We start from the raw sequence: 23,174 nt of genomic DNA on the forward strand, positions 1-23,174 counted from the left end.
GCTGTGTCCACCAGGTGTCGCCAAAGACCAGAGAGCACAGGAATGAACGAGCCAGAGCTCAGTATCTGGTGTTTCTTCGTTTCTTAGTTTCTGTTCGTAACAATAGTGACTGTAGGAGAAATGAAAGTAAGAAATTAGTTGTAAAATACATTTAATGTTTCAAAATATCTCCTGGTATAAATGAACAATTTCAGTTCATTTAAGTGATTCTACCTTGTGATAATCATGATAATACAGTTACACAGTATATTAAATACTGTGTGGATATTTGTGTTCCAAATAAAAGAATTAAGTCATGCCCCAATCACAAACCATGGTTCATTAATAAAATCAAAGCCAACCTGAAGGAGCAGTCTGTGGCCTTCAACTCTGGAGACCCTGGGCTGTACAGGAAAGCCAGCTGTGACCTGGAGCGGGCTGTCAGACATGCGAAAAGGGACTACAGAGACTACAGAGACAGGCTTGAATCACAATGTGGGGGCATTAACACAGCGTGCCTCTGGAATGTCCTGAGGGCTATCGCTAATTATAAAGGACAAATGGGTGTTAAAACAACAGCTGCTGACCAACTAAACAACTTCTATGCGAGGTTTGAAGCTCACAACACGGCCCCTTCACACAAAACGCCCAGTGAGCCTGGGGAGTTTGTGCTGCAGCTGTCTGAACAGGAGGTACGGAGAGCTTTCGGAAAGGTGAAGCCACGCAAGGCTGCCGGCTCTGATGGCCTCCCCTCCTGTGTTTTAAAGGCACGCGGAGCACAGCTGGCCCCCGTCTTCACTGTAATATCTAACACGTCACTATCCCTGTCTACTGTCCCACTGTGTTTCAAGAGAACTACTATCGTGCCACAGCTTAAAGCAACCAAGGTGTCATGTCCGAATGCCTGCTGCCAGGTGACACTCACCTCAGTAGTCACGACGTGCCTGAAGAAACTGGTGATGGGACACATCAACAGTATTGTCCCGGACTCCCTGGACCCCCTGCAGTTTGCTTGTAGGAATAATAGGTCAGTGGACGATGCTGTCTCACTGGCCCTTCACACCAGTCTTGACCACCTGGACAAGAGGAGCACCTGTGCCTGGATGTTATTTATGGACTTCAGCTCAGCCTTCAACACAACTGTGCCAGGCAGAAAGGTGGTCAAGCTCAGGGGTCTGGACCTCAACAACTCCATCTGCAACTGGGTCCTGGACTTCCTGACAGGCAGACCCCAAGTGGTGAGGACTGGAAACAAAACCTCATCCCCTCTGATCCTCAACACAGGGCCCCCCCAGGGCTGCTGCCTGAGCCCATGGCTGTATTTTCTAATTACACATGACTGTGTGGCTAGATTGAACAGCAACTGCATCACAAAGTCTGCTGATGCTGCCACAGTCATCGGTCTTATCAGCAACAATGATGAAACCACCCTCAGGAGTGAGGTAGCAGAGCTGGTGGAGTGGTGCCACAACAACAACCTCGCGCTTAACATCGCCAAAACATAAGAGGTTATAGTGGACTTCAGGAGGCACGGAGGACATCACACACCCATCCTCATTCACAGGGCTCCAGTCGAAACTGTCAGCACCCTCAGGTTCCACAGCCTCCAGATCTCTGAGAGGCTGAGCTGGCCAGAGAACACTGCTGCCATCCTCACTAACGCCCACCAGCGCCTTCACTTCCTGAGACAGTTAAGGAAGTGGGGGATGAGCACGACAACACTCACCAATTGTTACCGTAATCCGGTTGAGAGTGTCCTGCCCGGTGGGGTTACGGCTTGGTATGGTGGAGCCACAGTACAGGACAGAACAGCCATACAGAGGGTTGTGAGGTCTGCCCAGAAAATCACTGGGACCGAGCTACCCTCCATCGACCAGATAGATCTCGACTGCTGCCACATCCGGGCTCGATTTATACTTCGGGACCCAATTCACCCGGGCCACGATCTGTTTTCACCCCTGGGTTCTGGTAGGAGGTATCACAGTATCAGAACACTGACAAATAGATTCAGAAACAGTTTCTTCTCCCAAGCAGCCCGCATCTTAAACAGCTCATATTAGCACCTGCACTTTAAGGTACTGCACTGTTTGCACTGTCCTGTCTTGGCTGTATTATAATGTCTATTGGCTACATTTATTGTCCATGTCTGTTTGTCGTTTGTGCCTATTTTTTTTTTCTCTACTGTTACTGGCTACAGTTGAACGAGTAAGTTTTCCAATACACTTGTTGTATATGGCAAATAAAAAAATCTTGAATCAAAAATGAATAAACGATTTCAGCAGCTTGCGATTTATTATGTTGCACCCATGTTTTATATTCCTCGCAGTCATGTAAAGTATATACATATTCATATGCTGTATACTGTGTGTATATATACATATTTTCTCATATACGAATGTGATTTGGGCTTGAAATATGTCATCTGGTAGTTTAGCGAACAGCCGGCGATACCGGACAGCCCCTCCCTCCTAGGAGTCCTGTTTGTGCTGTACTTTCACCTGCTGTGCGCTCGGCACTCACTGTATTATGTAATAATGGGTTGAAAGGGACACATTCTGACGTGGGTGTAATTAGGATTGACACCTCTGTGTTAGAAAATAAATAATCTATAAACCACATCGCAGACTTTCTCCTATTCTAACAGGTTTCCCGTGGAGGTGATAAGTTACAGCTCAATAAATTGAAAACGTAGCGGTGAGAGATCATCGCTTCTTTCCAGTGTTCGATGCAAAGTCTTCACAACATTAAAAGTAAGACAAGAGTCTGTCCGCTATTAAGCAAGCGCTCTACCATTTGAGCTAACTCCCCTTCCTGAGGTGGTGATCTGCTCGGTCCAATGGTGGTGAAGGTGTTTCCACGACTGGTTGTTGTAAACCAGCAGACAGCCCGCCAGCTCAAACACCTCGCTATAACCTCACAGTGAGCGAGGAGTGATCACGATGCTCACTCCGCTGTGCTACTACAGTCGTTTCATAAACGCAGAAAATACGAGGAGAGCTGGACGTATGTTCTTGCAATCATGGAATAAAACAGGGCTTGTCTGCAATTTGAAGCCGGGACCTCTCGCAACCAAAAAGCAAGAGCCAGAGAGGTCGTGAGTTTTCTGATTTCAAGTCTGTTTCTCACATGTGTGCGATCGCACAGAAGACTCGTGAGGAGTTCAGTGTGTCTGGGACGGAGCTGCTCACAGGCACAGCGAGGGGGATTAGCTCAAATGGTAGAGCGCTCGCTTAGCATGCGAGAGGTAGCGGGATCGATGCCCGCATCCTCCAGCTTTTGCGCTCTATGGTCTATATAAGAGAGACCGTTGTCTCACTTGCAGCGTTGCTAAATCTTTGTTTATTTTAAGTCAGATGAAACTATGTACTAGAGAGGACAGACTCCTGTCTTCCTTGCCATGTTGTCATTGCGTCGAGCGCTGTAAGGACGCGATGACATCTCACCCCCACGTTTTCAATTACAGAGCTTAACTTAACCCTTCCACGGGAAACCTGTTAAAACAGGAGAAAATCCGCGGAGTATCTGATAGACTATTCATTTTCTAACTCACAGGGTTCAATCTTAATTAAGCCCACGCCAGAATGTGTCCCTTTCAACCCATTATTATGTAATACAGTGAGTGCCGAGCGCACAGCGGGTGAGAGTACAGCACAGCAGAGCTTCGCTTCGCTTCAACAGGACTCCTAGGAGGGAAGGGCTGTCTGGTATCGCCGGCTGTTCGCTGAACTACCAGATGACATTTCAAGCCCAAATCACACTCGTATATGAGAATATATATATATACACAGTATACAGCATATGAATATGTATATACTTTACATGACTGCGAGGTATATAAAACGTGGTTGCAACATAATGAATGCCGAGCTGCTAAAATCGTTCGTTAATTTTTAATTATCAACAAGTCTAATCACTTATATCAACTGAAATCGCTGATTAATACCGCCAGATACTTTAATTTAGTAAATGTATTGTACAACTGATTTCTTACTTTTATTCCTCCTACTCTCATTATTTTGTGAATGTCCGCATGAATTGTAATAAGCACCTTAAGAAAACTCAGAAAGCGAACACCAGATACTGAGCTCTGGCCCGTTCATTCCGGCGCTCTCTGGTCTTTGGCGACACCTGGTGGACACAGCGGTCAGTCCGCCACGTCCCCCGTGATCAGGCAGCGCGCGTGTTACAGCCTGGAAGACGCTCAGGGCGAAACCGGTTTCATTTCTGTCTCCTTTCTAATCCGCTCCGGGATGGAAGATGAAAATGACATGTGAAAGTGGGAGAGACGTTTCCCACGACACTCAGAGCGCTCAGTTATATCACATGCTTGCCTTGTACTCTATTTCTGAACGTTGTTTGTCTGATGTGCGTTTCTAAGTTTTGTAGTCATCGGTTAAATGCGCTTTCTATCACTACGCGTGGTGTTCTGCTTCTCTTTTCTTCAGCTCGGCGTTTGAGTCCTTTGGGGGGGAATATTGTCAGAGTTACAACAGTCACACGGAAATAATGTTCGAATATATATATATAATGTTCATTTCAGGTGGGAAGCTGCAACAGTCACACGGAAATAATGTTCGAATATATATAATGTTCATTTCAGGTGGGAAGCTGCGTCAGCATGTGTAGGCTGGAAAGGAACAAGTAAAAGGCTCATTTCGACAACTGAATCGTCACCCTTTTTTCGCGGTCTTTCTGAAGAGAAAGATTTGAAAACAGACTGACAAAGACACCTGAAGAAGGATCCACGGCCGAAACGTTGTGTTTTCCGTCTTTTCTTTTCAGCATGGAATAAACCTTTACTTGTTCATTTGCAGCCTACGCATGCTGACGCAGCTCCCCACCTGCACTAATGTGTGGGTCGTTTGTCTAGGGGTATGATTCTCGCGTCGGGTGCGAGAGGTCCCGGGTTCAAATCCTGGCTGAGTCTAGTTCTGTCCTGTGATGATAGGAAGATGTATCAAACATACTTCTTATCTTTGTGTATCTGAAACGAGTAGACTAGAGGAGTAGGGAAGTTTATTGCCACATGAACATTGGAATTATCTTTGGACAACAACAGATACAGTAATATAAGAGCTGCTCTTATTTTTGTTATACCATGCGTAAGCCTTTGATTGATTTTAAACCAAATTGTATTTTGTGAACCTTTCAATAACCACACACAATCACTCAGAGATGAAGTATATCTCACCATCTAGAGCACTGCAAGGGTATGAGTAGACAACCTCTATATGGTCTCTTATAGCAATTAAGCTTCCTACAGATGGAAGTGGTTTCCCAATGATCCTGTGATAATGCTGAATTTTCCAGTTTTGTGAGTGTCTCAACATCAGGCTTTGGTGGTTCAGCATTGTCTTTACACTACCATTCTGCCTTGTTACACAAATATACTCTTTTCGTCCGGTATAGCAGTTCACAGTAGAATTCAGAAAACTTCTGCTAAGTCTATTTTTTCTTTGTATTATAAAGATTCTTTAACATTGTAAAGTAAAAGTGGGTTTGGTTCCTCAGCAAAATTAAGCCCTGTTGTTCATTAATTGAGGAGTGATTTGTTATGTGAGATGCCTTTTACACTGATAAAAGTTTACATTGAGGCAGGTCAGATTCTTTCCATGATTGTAGCAAGATGTTTTATCGAAATTTAAAAGCTTGGCACCACTATAACGTGACATTCCTGTATCTGTGTGGTTTTACACTGCCCTGATGGAAGCTGAAATACTTGCAGAATGGCAGAGGATGCAAAAAGTCACAGGGCAGTTTAGAGAACGTTTGCAATGAGTTTTAATCAGTTGAGAAAAAGGCTATTTTTCAGAGAACATTTGCATTAGGCTGAAATGTAAACTTTGAGAAGCATTGTAGACCTCAATTTGATTTAGGTATAAAGATTGCAATGCAACTACCCATAGAGAAGAGACAACATACAAATCACAAAATGGAGGTACACAACAAAAATAATGCTCCTATCTTGTTTCAGACGTTTGAAATCCAAAAATCACTCTAATTGAAGTGCACCTTTAGTGGTATTTCTAACCATAATCCTAGTTTATAGATAGAAATCAGTCTCAAACATTCAAAATGGTTTTTAAAACCTCTAGGAAATGTATCTTCTTTAATTTGACTACCATATGACAGCATTTTTCACATTAATGAAAATGTTGAAGTGTAACAGTGGGCAAAATTCTATGGTTCTTTTAACCCTAACCCTAGCCAGGCATTAAAAGCATGCCGATTTCACTACCATTTAACAGCATTTTTCAGCTTCATGAAAATTTGTCTAAACCAGACAGATTATTAAAGAAGATACATTTCCTAGAGGTTTTAAAAACCGTTTTGATAGTTTGAGACTGATTTTTTGGAGTTTGAGGAAAAAATTCAACTTTGCTGTTTGGAGGGCCTCTGAGACACCCTGCCGGAATGCACATTTGAAACCCTAGCTAGGGTTAGGGTTAGCATTCCCACAACAGGTAGAAGTTTTTTACTGTCAGTGCTGCATTCCGGGCCCCCAGTTATCTTTAGGATGAGTGATAATTTGCTCCTATCTGCACTTTTAGTTTTCGGACAGTTTTGGTCACCTTTTTGTATATTGCCCTATCCAGTGATTTTATCCAAAACTGAGCCAGATGAAAAGTGTGAAGAAAACCTGTTCTAATGGGTAAACTCTCTTCATTTTGTCATTTAAAGTGCAGCTAAAAGTGCAACAGCGGGCAAAATTCTATGGTTCCTGTAACCCTAACCCTAGCCAGGCATTAAAAGCATGCCGATTTAACTATCATTTAACAGCATTTTTCAGCATCATGAAAATTTGCCTAAACCAGACAGATTATTAAAGAAGATACATTTCCTAGAGGTTTTAGAAACCGTTTTGATAGTTTGAGACTGATTTTTTGGAGTTTGAGGAAAAAATTTAACTTTGATGTTTGGAGGGCTTCTGAGACACCCTGCCGGAATGCACATTTGAAACCCTAGCTAGGGTTAGGGTTAGCATTCCCACAACAGGTAGAAGTTTTTTACTGTCAGTGCTGCATTCCGGGCCCACAGTTATCTTTAGGATGAGTGATAATTTGCTCCTATCTGCACTTTTAGTTTTCGGACAGTTTTGGTCACCTTTTTGTATATTGCCCTAAGTAGTGATTTTATCCAAAACTGAGCCAGATGAAAAGTGTGAAGAAAACCTGTTCTAATGGGTAAACTCTCTTCATTTTGTCATTTAAAGTGCAGCTAAAAGTGCAACAGCGGGCAAAATTCTATGGTTCTTGTAACCCTAACCCTAGCCAGGCATTAAAAGCATGCCGATTTAACTACCATTTAACAGCATTTTTCAGCTTCATGAAAATTTGCCCAAACAAGACAGATTATTAAAGAAGATACATTTCCTAGAGGTTTTAGAAACCGTTTTGATAGTTTGAGACTGATTTTTTTTGGTTTGAGGAAAAAACTCAACTTTGATGTTTGGAGGGCTTCTGAGATACCCTGCCGGAATGCACATTTGAAACCCTAGCTAGGGTTAGGGTTAGCATTCCCACAACAGGTAGAAGTTTTTTACTGTCAGTGCACATTCCGGGTCCCCAGTTATCTTTAGGATGAGTGATAATTTGCTCCTATCTGCACTTTTAGTTTTCGGAGAGTTTTGGTCACCTTTTTGTATATTGCCCTTTTCAGTGATTTTATCCAAAACTGAGCCAGATGAAAAGTGTGAAGAATACCTGTTCTAATGGGTAAACTCTCTTCATTTTGTCATTTAAAGTGCAGCTAAAAGTGCAACAGCGGGCAAAATTCTATGGTTCTTGTAACCCTAACCCTAGCCAGGCATTAAAAGCATGCCGATTTAACTACCATTTAACAGCATTTTTCAGCTTCATGAAAATTTGCCTAAACCAGACAGATTATTAAAGAAGATACATTTCCTAGAGGTTTTAGAAACCGTTTTGATAGTTTGAGACTGATTTTTTGGAGTTTGAAGAAAAAATTCAACTTTGATGTTTGGAGGGCTTCTGAGACACCTTCCGGAATGCACATTTGAAACCCTAGCTAGGGTTAGGGTTAGCATTCCCACAACAGGTAGAAGTTTTTTACTGTCAGTGCTGCATTCCGGGCCCCCAGTTATCTTTAGGATGAGTGATAATTTGCTCCTATCTGCACTTTTAGTTTTCGGACAGTTTTGGTCACCTTTTTGGATATTGCCCTATCCATTGATTTCATCCAAAACTGAGCCAGATGAAAAGTGTGAAGAATACCTGTTCTAATGGGTAAACTCTCTTCATTTTGTCATTTAAAGTGCAGCTAAAAGTGCAACAGCGGGCAAAATTCTATGGTTCTTGTAACCCTAACCCTAGCCAGGCATTAAAAGCATGCCGATTTAACTATCATTTAACAGCATTTTTCAGCATCATGAAAATTTGCCTAAACCAGACAGATTATTAAAGAAGATACATTTCCTAGAGGTTTTAGAAACCGTTTTGATAGTTTGAGACTGATTTTTTGGAGTTTGAGGAAAAAATTTAACTTTGATGTTTGGAGGGCTTCTGAGACACCCTGCCAGAATGTACATTTGAAACCCTAGCTAGGGTTAGGGTTAGCATTCCCACAACAGGTAGAAGTTTTTTACTGTCAGTGCTACATTCCGGGCCCCCAGTTATCTTTAGGATGAGTGATAATTTGGTCCTATCTGCACTTTTAGTTTTCGGACAGTTTTGGTCACCTTTTTGGATATTGCCCTATCCATTGATTTCATCCAAAACTGAGCCAGATGAAAAGTGTGAAGAATACCTGTTCTAATGGGTAAACTCTCTTCATTTTGTCATTTAAAGTGCAGCTAAAAGTGCAACAGCGGGCAAAATTCTATGGTTCTTGTAACCCTAACCCTAGCCAGGCATTAAAAGCATGCCGATTTAACTATCATTTAACAGCATTTTTCAGCATCATGAAAATTTGCCTAAACCAGACAGATTATTAAAGAAGATACATTTCCTAGAGGTTTTAGAAACCGTTTTGATAGTTTGAGACTGATTTTTTGGAGTTTGAGGAAAAAATTTAACTTTGATGTTTGGAGGGCTTCTGAGACACCCTGCCAGAATGTACATTTGAAACCCTAGCTAGGGTTAGGGTTAGCATTCCCACAACAGGTAGAAGTTTTTTACTGTCAGTGCTACATTCCGGGCCCCCAGTTATCTTTAGGATGAGTGATAATTTGGTCCTATCTGCACTTTTAGTTTTCGGACAGTTTTGGTCACCTTTTTGTATATTGCCCTATCCATTGATTTCATCCAAAACTGAGCCAGATGAAAAGTGTGAAGAATACCTGTTCTAATGGGTAAACTCTCTTCATTTTGTCATTTAAAGTGCAGCTAAAAGTGCAACAGCGGGCAAAATTCTATGGTTCTTGTAACCCTAACCCTAGCCAGGCATTAAAAGCATGCCGATTTAACTACCATTTAACAGCATTTTTCAGCTTCATGAAAATTTGCCTAAACCAGACAGATTATTAAAGAAGATACATTTCCTAGAGGTTTTAGAAACCGTTTTGATAGTTTGAGACTGATTTTTTTTGGTTTGAGGAAAAAATTCAACTTTGATGTTTGGAGGGCTTCTGAGATACCCTGCCGGAATGCACATTTGAAACCCCAGCTAGGGTTAGGGTTAGCATTCCCACAACAGGTAGAAGTTTTTTACTGTCAGTGCTGCATTCCGGGTCCCCAGTTATCTTTAGGATGAGTGATAATTTGCTCCTATCTGCACTTTTAGTTTTCGGAGAGTTTTGGTCACCTTTTTGTATATTGCCCTTTTCAGTGATTTTATCCAAAACTGAGCCAGATGAAAAGTGTGAAGAATACCTGTTCTAATGGGTAAACTCTCTTCATTTTGTCATTTAAAGTGCAGCTAAAAGTGCAACAGCGGGCAAAATTCTATGGTTCTTGTAACCCTAACCCTAGCCAGGCATTAAAAGCATGCCGATTTAACTACCATTTAACAGCATTTTTCAGCTTCATGAAAATTTGCCTAAACCAGACAGATTATTAAAGAAGATACATTTCCTAGAGGTTTTAGAAACCGTTTTGATAGTTTGAGACTGATTTTTATTGGTTTGAGGAAAAAATTCAACTTTGATGTTTGGAGGGCTTCTGAGATACCCTGCCGGAATGCACATTTGAAACCCTAGGTAGGGTTAGGGTTAGCATTCCCACAACAGGTAGAAGTTTTTTACTGTCAGTGCTGCATTCCGGGTCCCCAGTTATCTTTAGGATGAGTGATAATTTGCTCCTATCTGCACTTTTAGTTTTCGGAGAGTTTTGGTCACCTTCTTGTATATTGCACTTTTCAGTGATTTTATCCAAAACTGAGCCAGATTAAAAGTGTGAAGAATACCTTTTCTAATGGGTAAACTCTCTTCATTTTGTCATTTAAAGTGCAGCTAAAAGTGCAACAGCGGGCAAAATTCTATGGTTCTTGTAACCCTAACCCTAGCCAGGCATTAAAAGCATGCCGATTTATCTACCATTTAACAGCATTTTTCAGCTTCATGAAAATTTGCCTAAACCAGACAGATTATTAAAGAAGATACATTTCCTAGAGGTTTTAGAAACCGTTTTGATAGTTTGAGACTGATTTTTTGGAGTTTGAGGAAAAAATTCAACTTTGATGTTTGGAGGGCTTCTGAGATACCCTGCCGGAATGCACATTTGAAACCCGAGCTAGGGTTAGGGTTAGCATTCCCACAATAGGTAGAAGTTTTTTACTGTCAGTGCTGCATTTCGGGTCCCCAGTTATCTTTAGGATGAGTGATAATTTGGTCCTATCTGCACTTTTAGTTTTCGGACAGTTTTGGTCACCTTTTTGTATATTGCCCTATCCAGTGATTTTATCCAAAACTGAGCCAGATGAAAAGTGTGAAGAAAACCTGTTCTAATGGGTAAACTCTCTTCATTTTGTCATTTAAAGTGCAGCTAAAAGTGCAACAGCGGGCAAAATTCTATGGTTCCTGTAACCCTAACCCTAGCCAGGCATTAAAAGCATGCCGATTTAACTATCATTTAACAGCATTTTTCAGCATCATGAAAATTTGCCTAAACCAGACAGATTATTAAAGAAGATACATTTCCTAGAGGTTTTAGAAACCGTTTTGATAGTTTGAGACTGATTTTTTGGAGTTTGAGGAAAAAATTTAACTTTGATGTTTGGAGGGCTTCTGAGACACCCTGCCGGAATGCACATTTGAAACCCTAGCTAGGGTTAGGGTTAGCATTCCCACAACAGGTAGAAGTTTTTTACTGTCAGTGCTGCATTCCGGGCCCACAGTTATCTTTAGGATGAGTGATAATTTGCTCCTATCTGCACTTTTAGTTTTCGGACAGTTTTGGTCACCTTTTTGTATATTGCCCTAAGTAGTGATTTTATCCAAAACTGAGCCAGATGAAAAGTGTGAAGAAAACCTGTTCTAATGGGTAAACTCTCTTCATTTTGTCATTTAAAGTGCAGCTAAAAGTGCAACAGCGGGCAAAATTCTATGGTTCTTGTAACCCTAACCCTAGCCAGGCATTAAAAGCATGCCGATTTAACAGCATTTTTCAGCTTCATGAAAATTTGCCCAAACAAGACAGATTATTAAAGAAGATACATTTCCTAGAGGTTTTAGAAACCGTTTTGATAGTTTGAGACTGATTTTTTTTGGTTTGAGGAAAAAACTCAACTTTGATGTTTGGAGGGCTTCTGAGACACCTTCCGGAATGCACATTTGAAACCCTAGCTAGGGTTAGGGTTAGCATTCCCACAACAGGTAGAAGTTTTTTACTGTCAGTGCTGCATTCCGGGCCCCCAGTTATCTTTAGGATGAGTGATAATTTGCTCCTATCTGCACTTTTAGTTTTCGGACAGTTTTGGTCACCTTTTTGGATATTGCCCTATCCATTGATTTCATCCAAAACTGAGCCAGATGAAAAGTGTGAAGAATACCTGTTCTAATGGGTAAACTCTCTTCATTTTGTCATTTAAAGTGCAGCTAAAAGTGCAACAGCGGGCAAAATTCTATGGTTCTTGTAACCCTAACCCTAGCCAGGCATTAAAAGCATGCCGATTTAACTATCATTTAACAGCATTTTTCAGCATCATGAAAATTTGCCTAAACCAGACAGATTATTAAAGAAGATACATTTCCTAGAGGTTTTAGAAACCGTTTTGATAGTTTGAGACTGATTTTTTGGAGTTTGAGGAAAAAATTTAACTTTGATGTTTGGAGGGCTTCTGAGACACCCTGCCAGAATGTACATTTGAAACCCTAGCTAGGGTTAGGGTTAGCATTCCCACAACAGGTAGAAGTTTTTTACTGTCAGTGCTACATTCCGGGCCCCCAGTTATCTTTAGGATGAGTGATAATTTGGTCCTATCTGCACTTTTAGTTTTCGGACAGTTTTGGTCACCTTTTTGGATATTGCCCTATCCATTGATTTCATCCAAAACTGAGCCAGATGAAAAGTGTGAAGAATACCTGTTCTAATGGGTAAACTCTCTTCATTTTGTCATTTAAAGTGCAGCTAAAAGTGCAACAGCGGGCAAAATTCTATGGTTCTTGTAACCCTAACCCTAGCCAGGCATTAAAAGCATGCCGATTTAACTATCATTTAACAGCATTTTTCAGCATCATGAAAATTTGCCTAAACCAGACAGATTATTAAAGAAGATACATTTCCTAGAGGTTTTAGAAACCGTTTTGATAGTTTGAGACTGATTTTTTGGAGTTTGAGGAAAAAATTTAACTTTGATGTTTGGAGGGCTTCTGAGACACCCTGCCAGAATGTACATTTGAAACCCTAGCTAGGGTTAGGGTTAGCATTCCCACAACAGGTAGAAGTTTTTTACTGTCAGTGCTACATTCCGGGCCCCCAGTTATCTTTAGGATGAGTCATAATTTGGTCCTATCTGCACTTTTAGTTTTCGGACAGTTTTGGTCACCTTTTTGTATATTGCCCTATCCATTGATTTCATCCAAAACTGAGCCAGATGAAAAGTGTGAAGAATACCTGTTCTAATGGGTAAACTCTCTTCATTTTGTCATTTAAAGTGCAGCTAAAAGTGCAACAGCGGGCAAAATTCTATGGTTCTTGTAACCCTAACCCTAGCCAGGCATTAAAAGCATGCCGATTTAACTACCATTTAACAGCATTTTTCAGCTTCATGAAAATTTGCCTAAACCAGACAGATTATTAAAGAAGATACATTTCCTAGAGGTTTTAGAAACCGTTTTGATAGTTTGAGACTGATTTTTTTTGGTTTGAGGAAAAAATTCAACTTTGATGTTTGGAGGGCTTCTGAGACACCTTCCGGAATGCACATTTGAAACCCCAGCTAGGGTTAGGGTTAGCATTCCCACAACAGGTAGAAGTTTTTTACTGTCAGTGCTGCATTCCGGGTCCCCAGTTATCTTTAGGATGAGTGATAATTTGCTCCTATCTGCACTTTTAGTTTTCGGAGAGTTTTGGTCACCTTTTTGTATATTGCCCTTTTCAGTGATTTTATCCAAAACTGAGCCAGATGAAAAGTGTGAAGAATACCTGTTCTAATGGGTAAACTCTCTTCATTTTGTCATTTAAAGTGCAGCTAAAAGTGCAACAGCGGGCAAAATTCTATGGTTCTTGTAACCCTAACCCTAGCCAGGCATTAAAAGCATGCCGATTTAACTACCATTTAACAGCATTTTTCAGCTTCATGAAAATTTGCCTAAACCAGACAGATTATTAAAGAAGATACATTTCCTAGAGGTTTTAGAAACCGTTTTGATAGTTTGAGACTGATTTTTATTGGTTTGAGGAAAAAATTCAACTTTGATGTTTGGAGGGCTTCTGAGATACCCTGCCGGAATGCACTTTTGAAACCCTAGGTAGGGTTAGGGTTAGCATTCCCACAACAGGTAGAAGTTTTTTACTGTCAGTGCTGCATTCCGGGTCCCCAGTTATCTTTAGGATGAGTGATAATTTGCTCCTATCTGCACTTTTAGTTTTCGGAGAGTTTTGGTCACCTTCTTGTATATTGCACTTTTCAGTGATTTTATCCAAAACTGAGCCAGATTAAAAGTGTGAAGAATACCTTTTCTAATGGGTAAACTCTCTTCATTTTGTCATTTAAAGTGCAGCTAAAAGTGCAACAGCGGGCAAAATTCTATGGTTCTTGTAACCCTAACCCTAGCCAGGCATTAAAAGCATGCCGATTTATCTACCATTTAACAGCATTTTTCAGCTTCATGAAAATTTGCCTAAACCAGACAGATTATTAAAGAAGATACATTTCCTAGAGGTTTTAGAAACCGTTTTGATAGTTTGAGACTGATTTTTTGGAGTTTGAGGAAAAAATTCAACTTTGATGTTTGGAGGGCTTCTGAGATACCCTGCCGGAATGCACATGTGAAACCCGAGCTAGGGTTAGGGTTAGCATTCCCACAATAGGTAGAAGTTTTTTACTGTCAGTGCTGCATTTCGGGTCCCCAGTTATCTTTAGGATGAGTGATAATTTGGTCCTATCTGCACTTTTAGTTTTCGGACAGTTTTGGTCACCTTTTTGTATATTGCCCTATCCATTGATTTCATCCAAAACTGAGCCAGATGAAAAGTGTGAAGAATACCTGTTCTAATGGGTAAACTCTCTTCATTTTGTCATTTAAAGTGCAGCTAAAAGTGCAACAGCGGGCAAAATTCTATGGTTCTTGTAACCCTAACCCTAGCCAGGCATTAAAAGCATGCCGATTTAACTATCATTTAACAGCATTTTTCAGCATCATGAAAATTTGCCTAAACCAGACAGATTATTAAAGAAGATACATTTCCTAGAGGTTTTAGAAACCGTTTTGATAGTTTGAGACTGATTTTTTGGAGTTTGAGGAAAAAATTTAACTTTGATGTTTGGAGGGCTTCTGAGACACCCTGCCAGAATGTACATTTGAAACCCTAGCTAGGGTTAGGGTTAGCATTCCCACAACAGGTAGAAGTTTTTTACTGTCAGTGCTACATTCCGGGCCCCCAGTTATCTTTAGGATGAGTGATAATTTGGTCCTATCTGCACTTTTAGTTTTCGGACAGTTTTGGTCACCTTTTTGTATATTGCCCTATCCATTGATTTCATCCAAAACTGAGCCAGACGAAAAGTGTGAAGAATACCTGTTCTAATGGGTAAACTCTCTTCATTTTGTCATTTAAAGTGCAGCTAAAAGTGCAACAGCGGGCAAAATTCTATGGTTCTTGTAACCCTAACCCTAGCCAGGCATTAAAAGCATGCCGATTTAACTACCATTTAACAGCATTTTTCAGCTTCATGAAAATTTGCCTAAACCAGACAGATTATTAAAGAAGATACATTTCCTAGAGGTTTTAGAAACCGTTTTGATAGTTTGAGACTGATTTTTTTTGGTTTGAGGAAAAAATTCAACTTTGATGTTTGGAGGGCTTCTGAGATACCCTGCCGGAATGCACATTTGAAACCCCAGCTAGGGTTAGGGTTAGCATTCCCACAACAGGTAGAAGTTTTTTACTGTCAGTGCTGCATTCCGGGTCCCCAGTTATCTTTAGGATGAGTGATAATTTGCTCCTATCTGCACTTTTAGTTTTCGGAGAGTTTTGGTCACCTTTTTGTATATTGCCCTTTTCAGTGATTTTATCCAAAACTGAGCCAGATGAAAAGTGTGAAGAATACCTGTTCTAATGGGTAAACTCTCTTCATTTTGTCATTTAAAGTGCAGCTAAAAGTGCAACAGCGGGCAAAATTCTATGGTTCTTGTAACCCTAACCCTAGCCAGGCATTAAAAGCATGCCGATTTAACTACCATTTAACAGCATTTTTCAGCTTCATGAAAATTTGCCTAAACCAGACAGATTATTAAAGAAGATACATTTCCTAGAGGTTTTAGAAACCGTTTTGATAGTTTGAGACTGATTTTTATTGGTTTGAGGAAAAAATTCAACTTTGATGTTTGGAGGGCTTCTGAGATACCCTGCCGGAATGCACATTTGAAACCCTAGGTAGGGTTAGGGTTAGCATTCCCACAACAGGTAGAAGTTTTTTACTGTCAGTGCTGCATTCCGGGTCCCCAGTTATCTTTAGGATGAGTGATAATTTGCTCCTATCTGCACTTTTAGTTTTCGGAGAGTTTTGGTCACCTTTTTGTATATTGCACTTTTCAGTGATTTTATCCAAAACTGAGCCAGATTAAAAGTGTGAAGAATACCTTTTCTAATGGGTAAACTCTCTTCATTTTGTCATTTAAAGTGCAGCTAAAAGTGCAACAGCGGGCAAAATTCTATGGTTCTTGTAACCCTAACCCTAGCCAGGCATTAAAAGCATGCCGATTTATCTACCATTTAACAGCATTTTTCAGCTTCATGAAAATTTGCCTAAACCAGACAGATTATTAAAGAAGATACATTTCCTAGAGGTTTTAGAAACCGTTTTGATAGTTTGAGACTGATTTTTTGGAGTTTGAGGAAAAAATTCAACTTTGATGTTTGGAGGGCTTCTGAGATACCCTGCCGGAATGCACATTTGAAACCCGAGCTAGGGTTAGGGTTAGCATTCCCACAATAGGTAGAAGTTTTTTACTGTCAGTGCTGCATTTCGGGTCCCCAGTTATCTTTAGGATGAGTGATAATTTGGTCCTATCTGCACTTTTAGTTTTCGGACAGTTTTGGTCACCTTTTTGTATATTGCCCTATCCATTGATTTCATCCAAAACTGAGCCAGATGAAAAGTGTGAAGAATACCTGTTCTAATGGGTAAACTCTCTTCATTTTGTCATTTAAAGTGCAGCTAAAAGTGCAACAGCGGGCAAAATTCTATGGTTCTTGTAACCCTAACCCTAGCCAGGCATTAAAAGCATGCCGATTTAACTACCATTTAACAGCATTTTTCAGCTTCATGAAAATTTGCCTAAACCAGACAGATTATTAAAGAAGATACATTTCCTAGAGGTTTTAGAAACCGTTTTGATAGTTTGAGACTGATTTTTTTTGGTTTGAGGAAATAATTCAACTTTGATGTTTGGAGGGCTTCTGAGATACCCTGCCGGAATGCACATTTGAAACTCTAGCTAGGGTTAGGGTTAGCATTCCCACAACAGGTAGACGTTTTTTACTGTCAGTGCTACATTCCGGGCCCCCAGTTATCTTTAGGATGAGTGATAATTTTTCCTATCTGCACTTTTAGTTTTCGGACAGTTTTGGTCACCTTTTTGTATATTGCCCTATCCATTGATTTCATCCAAAACTGAGCCAGATGAAAAGTGTGAAGAATACCTGTTCTAATGGGTAAACTCTCTTCATTTTGTCATTTAAAGTGCAGCTAAAAGTGCAACAGCGGGCAAAATTCTATGGTTCTTGTAACCCTAACCCTAGCCAGGCATTAAAAGCATGCCGATTTAACTACCATTTAACAGCATTTTTCAGCTTCATGAAAATTTGCCTAAACCAGACAGATTATTAAAGAAGATACATTTCCTAGAGGTTTTAGAAACCGTTTTGATAGTTTGAGACTGATTTTTTGGAGTTTGAGGAAAAAATTTAACTTTGATGTTTGGAGGGCTTCTGAGACACCCTGCCGGAATGCACATTTGAAACCCTAGCTAGGGTTAGGGTTAGCATTCCCACATCAGGTAGAAGTTTTTTACTGTCAGTGCTGCATTCCGGGTCCCCAGTTATCTTTAGGATGAGTGATAATTTGCTCCTATCTGCACTTTTAGTTTTCGGACAGTTTTGGTCACCTTTTTGTATATTGCCCTATGTAGTGATTTTATCCAAAACTGAGCCAGATGAAAAGTGTGAAGAAAACCTGTTCTAATGGGTAAACTCTCTTCATTTTGTCATTTGAAGTGCAGCTAAAAGTGCAACAGCGGGCAAAATTCTATGGTTCTTGTAACCCTAACCCTAGCCAGGCATTAAAAGCATGCCGATTTAACTACCATTTAACAGCATTTTTCAGCTTCATGAAAATTTGCCTAAACCTGACAGATTATTAAAGAAGATACATTTCCTAGAGGTTTTAGAAACCGTTTTGATAGTTTGAGACTGATTTTTTGGAGTTTGAGGAAAAAATTCAACTTTGATGTTTGGAGGGCTTCTGAGACACCCTGCCGGAATGCACATTTGAAACCCTAGCTAGGGTTAGGGTTAGCATTCCCACAACAGGTAGAAGTTTTTTACTGTCAGTGCTGCATTCCGGGTCCCCAGTTATCTTTAGGATGAGTGATAATTTGCTCCTATCTGCACTTTTAGTTTTCGGACAGTTTTGGTTACCTTTTTGTATATTGCCCTATCCATTGATTTTATCCAAAACTGAGCCAGATGAAAAGTGTGAAGAATACCTGTTCTAATGGGTAAACTCTCTTCATTTTGTCATTTAAAGTGCAGCTAAAAGTGCAACAGCGGGCAAAATTCTATGGTTCTTGTAACCCTAACCCTAGCCAGGCATTAAAAGCATGCCGATTTAACTACCATTTAACAGCATTTTTCAGCTTCATGAAAATTTGCCCAAACAAGACAGATTATTAAAGAAGATACATTTCTTAGAGGTTTTAGAAACTGTTTTGATAGTTTGAGACTGATTTTTTGGAGTTTGAGGAAAAAATTCAACTTTGATGTTTGGAGGGCTTCTGAGATACCCTGCCGGAATGCACATTTGAAACCCTAGCTAGGGTTAGGGTTAGCATTCCCACAACAGGTAGAAGTTTTTTACTGTCAGTGCTGCATTCCGGGTCCCCAGTTATCTTTAGGATGAGTGATAATTTGCTCCTATCTGCACTTTTAGTTTTCGGATAGTTTTGGTCACCTTTTTGTATATTGCCCTTTTCAGTGATTTTATCCAAAACTGAGCCAGATGAAAAGTGTGAAGAATACCTGTTCTAATGGGTAAACTCTCTTCATTTTGTCATTTTAAGTGCAGCTAAAAGTGCAACAGCGGGCAAAATTCTATGGTTCTTGTAACCCTAACCCTAGCCAGGCATTAAAAGCATGCCGATTTAACTACCATTTAACAGCATTTTTCAGCTTCATGAAAATTTGCCCAAACAAGACAGATTATTAAAGAAGATACATTTCCTAGAGGTTTTAGAAACTGTTTTGATAGTTTGAGACTGATTTTTTTTGGTTTGAGAAAAAAATTCAACTTTGATGTTTGGAGGGCTTCTGAGACACCCTGCCGGAATGCACATTTGAAACCCTAGCTAGGGTTAGGGTTAGCATTCCCACAACAGGTAGAGGTTTTTTACTGTCAGTGCTACATTCCGGGCCCCCAGTTATCTTTAGGATGAGTGATAATTTGCTCCTATCTGCACTTTTAGTTTTCAGACAGTTTTGGTCACCTTTTTGGATATTGCCCTATCCATTGATTTCATCCAAAACCGAGCCAGATGAAAAGTGTGAAGAATACCTGTTCTAATGGGTAAACTCTCTTCATTTTGTCATTTAAAGTGCAGCTAAAAGTGCAACAGCGGGCAAAATTCTATGGTTCTTGTAACCCTAACCCTAGCCAGGCATTAAAAGCATGCCGATTTAACTACCATTTAACAGCATTTTTCAGCTTCATGAAAATTTGCCTAAACCAGACAGATTATTAAAGAAGATACATTTCCTAGAGGTTTTAGAAACCGTTTTGATAGTTTGAGACTGATTTTTTTTGGTTTGAGGAAAAAATTCAACTTTGATGTTTGGAGGGCTTCTGAGATACCCTGCCGGAATGCACATTTGAAACCCTAGCTAGGGTTAGGGATAGCATTCCCACAACAGGTAGAAGTTTTTTACTGTCAGTGCTGCATTCCGGGTCCCCAGTTATCTTTAGGATGAGTGATAATTTGCTCCTATCTGCACTTTTAGTTTTCGGAGAGTTCTGGTCACCTTTTTGGATATTGCCCTATCCATTGATTTTATCCAAAACTGAGCCAGATGAAAAGTGTGAAGAATACCTGTTCTAATGGGTAAACTCTCTTCATTTTGTCATTTAAAGTGCAGCTAAAAGTGCAACAGCGGGCAAAATTCTATGGTTCTTGTAACCCTAACCCTAGCCAGGCATTAAAAGCATGCTGATTTAACTACCATTTAACAGCATTTTTCAGCTTCATGAAAATTTGCCCAAACAAGACAGATTATTAAAGAAGATACATTTCCTAGAGGTTTTAGAAACTGTTTTGATAGTTTGAGACTGATTTTTTGGAGTTTGAGGAAAAAATTCAACTTTGATGTTTGGAGGGCTTCTGAGACACCCTGCCGGAATGCACATTTGAAACCCTAGCTAGGGTTAGGGTTAGCATTCCCACAACAGGTAGAAGTTTTTTACTGTCAGTGCTGCATTCCGGGCCCCCAGTTATCTTAAGGATGAGTTATAATTTGCTCCTATCTGCACTTTTAGTTTTCGGAGAGTTTTGGTCACCTTTTTGTATATTGCCCTTTTCAGTGATTTTATCCAAAACTGAGCCAGATGAAAAGTGTGAAGAATACCTGTTCTAATGGGTAAACTCTCTTCATTTTGTCATTTAAAGTGCAACTAAAAGTGCAACAGCGGGCAAAATTCTATGGTTCTTGTAACCCTAACCCTAACCAGGCATTAAAAGCATGCCGATTTAACTACCATTTAACAGCATTTTTCAGCTTCATGAAAATTTGTCTAAACCTGACAGATTATTAAAGAAGATACATTTCCTAGAGGTTTTAGAAACCGTTTTGATAGTTTGAGACTGATTTTTTGGAGTTTGAGGAAAAACTTTAACTTTGATGTTTGGAGGGCCTCTGAGACACCCTGCCGGAATGCACATTTGAAACCCTAGCTAGGGTTAGGGTTAGCATTCCCACAACAGGTAGAAGTTTTTTACTGTCAGTGCTGCATTCCGGGTCCCCAGTTATCTTTAGGATGAGTGATAATTTCCTCCTATCTGCACTTTTAGTTTTCGGACAGTTTTGGTCACCTTTTTGTATATTGCCCTATGTAGTGATTTTATCCAAAACTGAGCCAGATGAAAAGTGTGAAGAAAACCTGTTCTAATGGGTAAACTCTCTTCATTTTGTCATTTAAAGTGCAGCTAAAAGTGCAACAGCGGGCAAAATTCTATGGTTCTTGTAACCCTAACCCTAGCCAGGCATTAAAAGCATGCCGATTTAACTACCATTTAACAGCATTTTTCAGCTTCATGAAAATTTGCCTAAACCAGACAGATTATTAAAGAAGATACATTTCCTAGAGGTTTTAGAAACCGTTTTGATAGTTTGAGACTGATTTTTTGGAGTTTGAGGAAAAAATTTAACTTTGATGTTTGGAGGGCTTCTGAGACACCCTGCCAGAATGTACATTTGAAACCCTAGCTAGGGTTAGGGTTAGCATTCCCACAACAGGTAGAAGTTTTTTACTGTCAGTGCTACATTCCGGGCCCCCAGTTATCTTTAGGATGAGTGATAATTTGGTCCTATCTGCACTTTTAGTTTTCGGACAGTTTTGCTCACCTTTTTGTATATTGCCCTATCCATTGATTTCATCCAAAACTGAGCCAGATGAAAAGTGTGAAGAATACCTGTTCTAATGGGTAAACTCTCTTCATTTTGTCATTTTAAGTGCAGCTAAAAGTGCAACAGCGGGCAAAATTCTATGGTTCTTGTAACCCTAACCCTAGCCAGGCATTAAAAGCATGCCGATTTAACTACCATTTAACAGCATTTTTCAGCTTCATGAAAATTTGCCTAAACCAGACAGATTATTAAAGAAGATACATTTCCTAGAGGTTTTAGAAACTGTTTTGATAGTTTGAGACTGATTTCTTGGAGTTTGAGGAAAAAAATCAACTTTGATGTTTGGAGGGCTTCTGAGACACCCTGCCAGAATGCACATTTGAAACCCTAGCTAGGGTTAGGGTTAGCATTCCCACAAGAGGTAGAAGTTTTTAACTGTCAGTGCTGCATTCCGGGTCCCCAGTTATCTTTAGGATGAGTGATAGTTTGCTCCTATCTGCACTTTTAGTTTTCGGAGAGTTTTGGTCACCTTTTTGTATATTGCCCTTTTCAGTGATTTTATCCAAAACAGAGCCAGATGAAAAGTGTGAAGAATACCTGTTCTAATGGGTAAACTCTCTTCATTTTGTCATTTAAAGTGCAGCTAAAAGTGCAACAGCGGGCAAAATTCTATGGTTCTTGTAACCCTAACCCTAGCCAGGCATTAAAAGCATGCCGATTTAACTACCATTTAACAGCATTTTTCAGCTTCATGAAAATTTGCCTAAACCAGACAGATTATTAAAGAAGATACATTTCCTAGAGGTTTTAGAAACCGTTTTGATAGTTTGAGACTGATTTTTTTTGGTTTGAGGAAAAAATTCAACTTTGATGTTTGGAGGGCTTCTGAGATACCCTGCCGGAATGCACATTTGAAACCCTAGCTAGGGTTAGGGTTAGCATTCCCACAACAGGTAGAAGTTTTTTACTGTCAGTGCTGCATTCCGGGTCCCCAGTTATCTTTAGGATGAGTGATAGTTTGCTCCTATCTGCACTTTTAGTTTTCGGACAGTTTTGGTCACCTTTTTGTATATTGTCCTATGTAGTGATTTTATCCAAAACTGAGCCAGATGAAAAGTGTGAAGAATACCTGTTCTAATGGGTAAACTCTCTTCATTTTGTCATTTAAAGTGTAGCTAAAAGTGCAACAGCGGGCAAAATTCTATGGTTCTTGTAACCCTAACCCTAGCCAGGCATTAAAAGCATGCCGATTTAACTACCATTTAACAGCATTTTTCAGCTTCATGAAAATTTGCCTAAACCAGACAGATTATTAAAGAAGATACATTTCCAAGAGGTTTTAGAAACCGTTTTGATAGTTTGAGACTGATTTTTTGGAGTTTGAGGAAAAAATTCAACTTTGATGTTTGGAGGGCTTCTGAGACACCCTGCCAGAATGCACATTTGAAACCCTAGCTAGGGTTAGGGTTAGCATTCCCACAACAGGTAGAAGTTTTTTACTGTCAGTGCTACATTCCGGGCCCCCAGTTATCTTTAGGATGAGTGATAATTTTTCCTATCTGCACTTTTAGTTTTCGGACAGTTTTGGTCACCTTTTTGTATATTGCCCTATCCATTGATTTCATCCAAAACTGAGCAAGATGAAAAGTGTGAAGAATACCTGTTCTAATGGGTAAACTCTCTTCATTTTGTCATTTTAAGTGCAGCTAAAAGTGCAACAGCGGGCAAAATTTTATGGTT

The 23,174-nt window shown here is 40.0% G+C and overlaps 1 non-coding gene across 1 annotated transcript; it reads left to right on the forward strand.

The window, feature by feature from the left end:
* The first annotated feature begins 3,178 nt into the window (after positions 1–3,178).
* Positions 3,179–3,251, forward strand: trnaa-agc (transfer RNA alanine (anticodon AGC)). Its single transcript has one exon. It is a non-coding gene; the product is annotated as a tRNA-Ala (tRNA).
* Positions 3,252–23,174: the final 19,923 nt, after the last annotated feature.

This window comes from Lepisosteus platostomus, chromosome 6, assembly GCF_059453375.1.
Source record: "Lepisosteus platostomus isolate fLepPlt1 chromosome 6, fLepPlt1.hap1, whole genome shotgun sequence".
NCBI classification, from domain to species: Eukaryota; Metazoa; Chordata; class Actinopteri; order Semionotiformes; family Lepisosteidae; genus Lepisosteus; species Lepisosteus platostomus.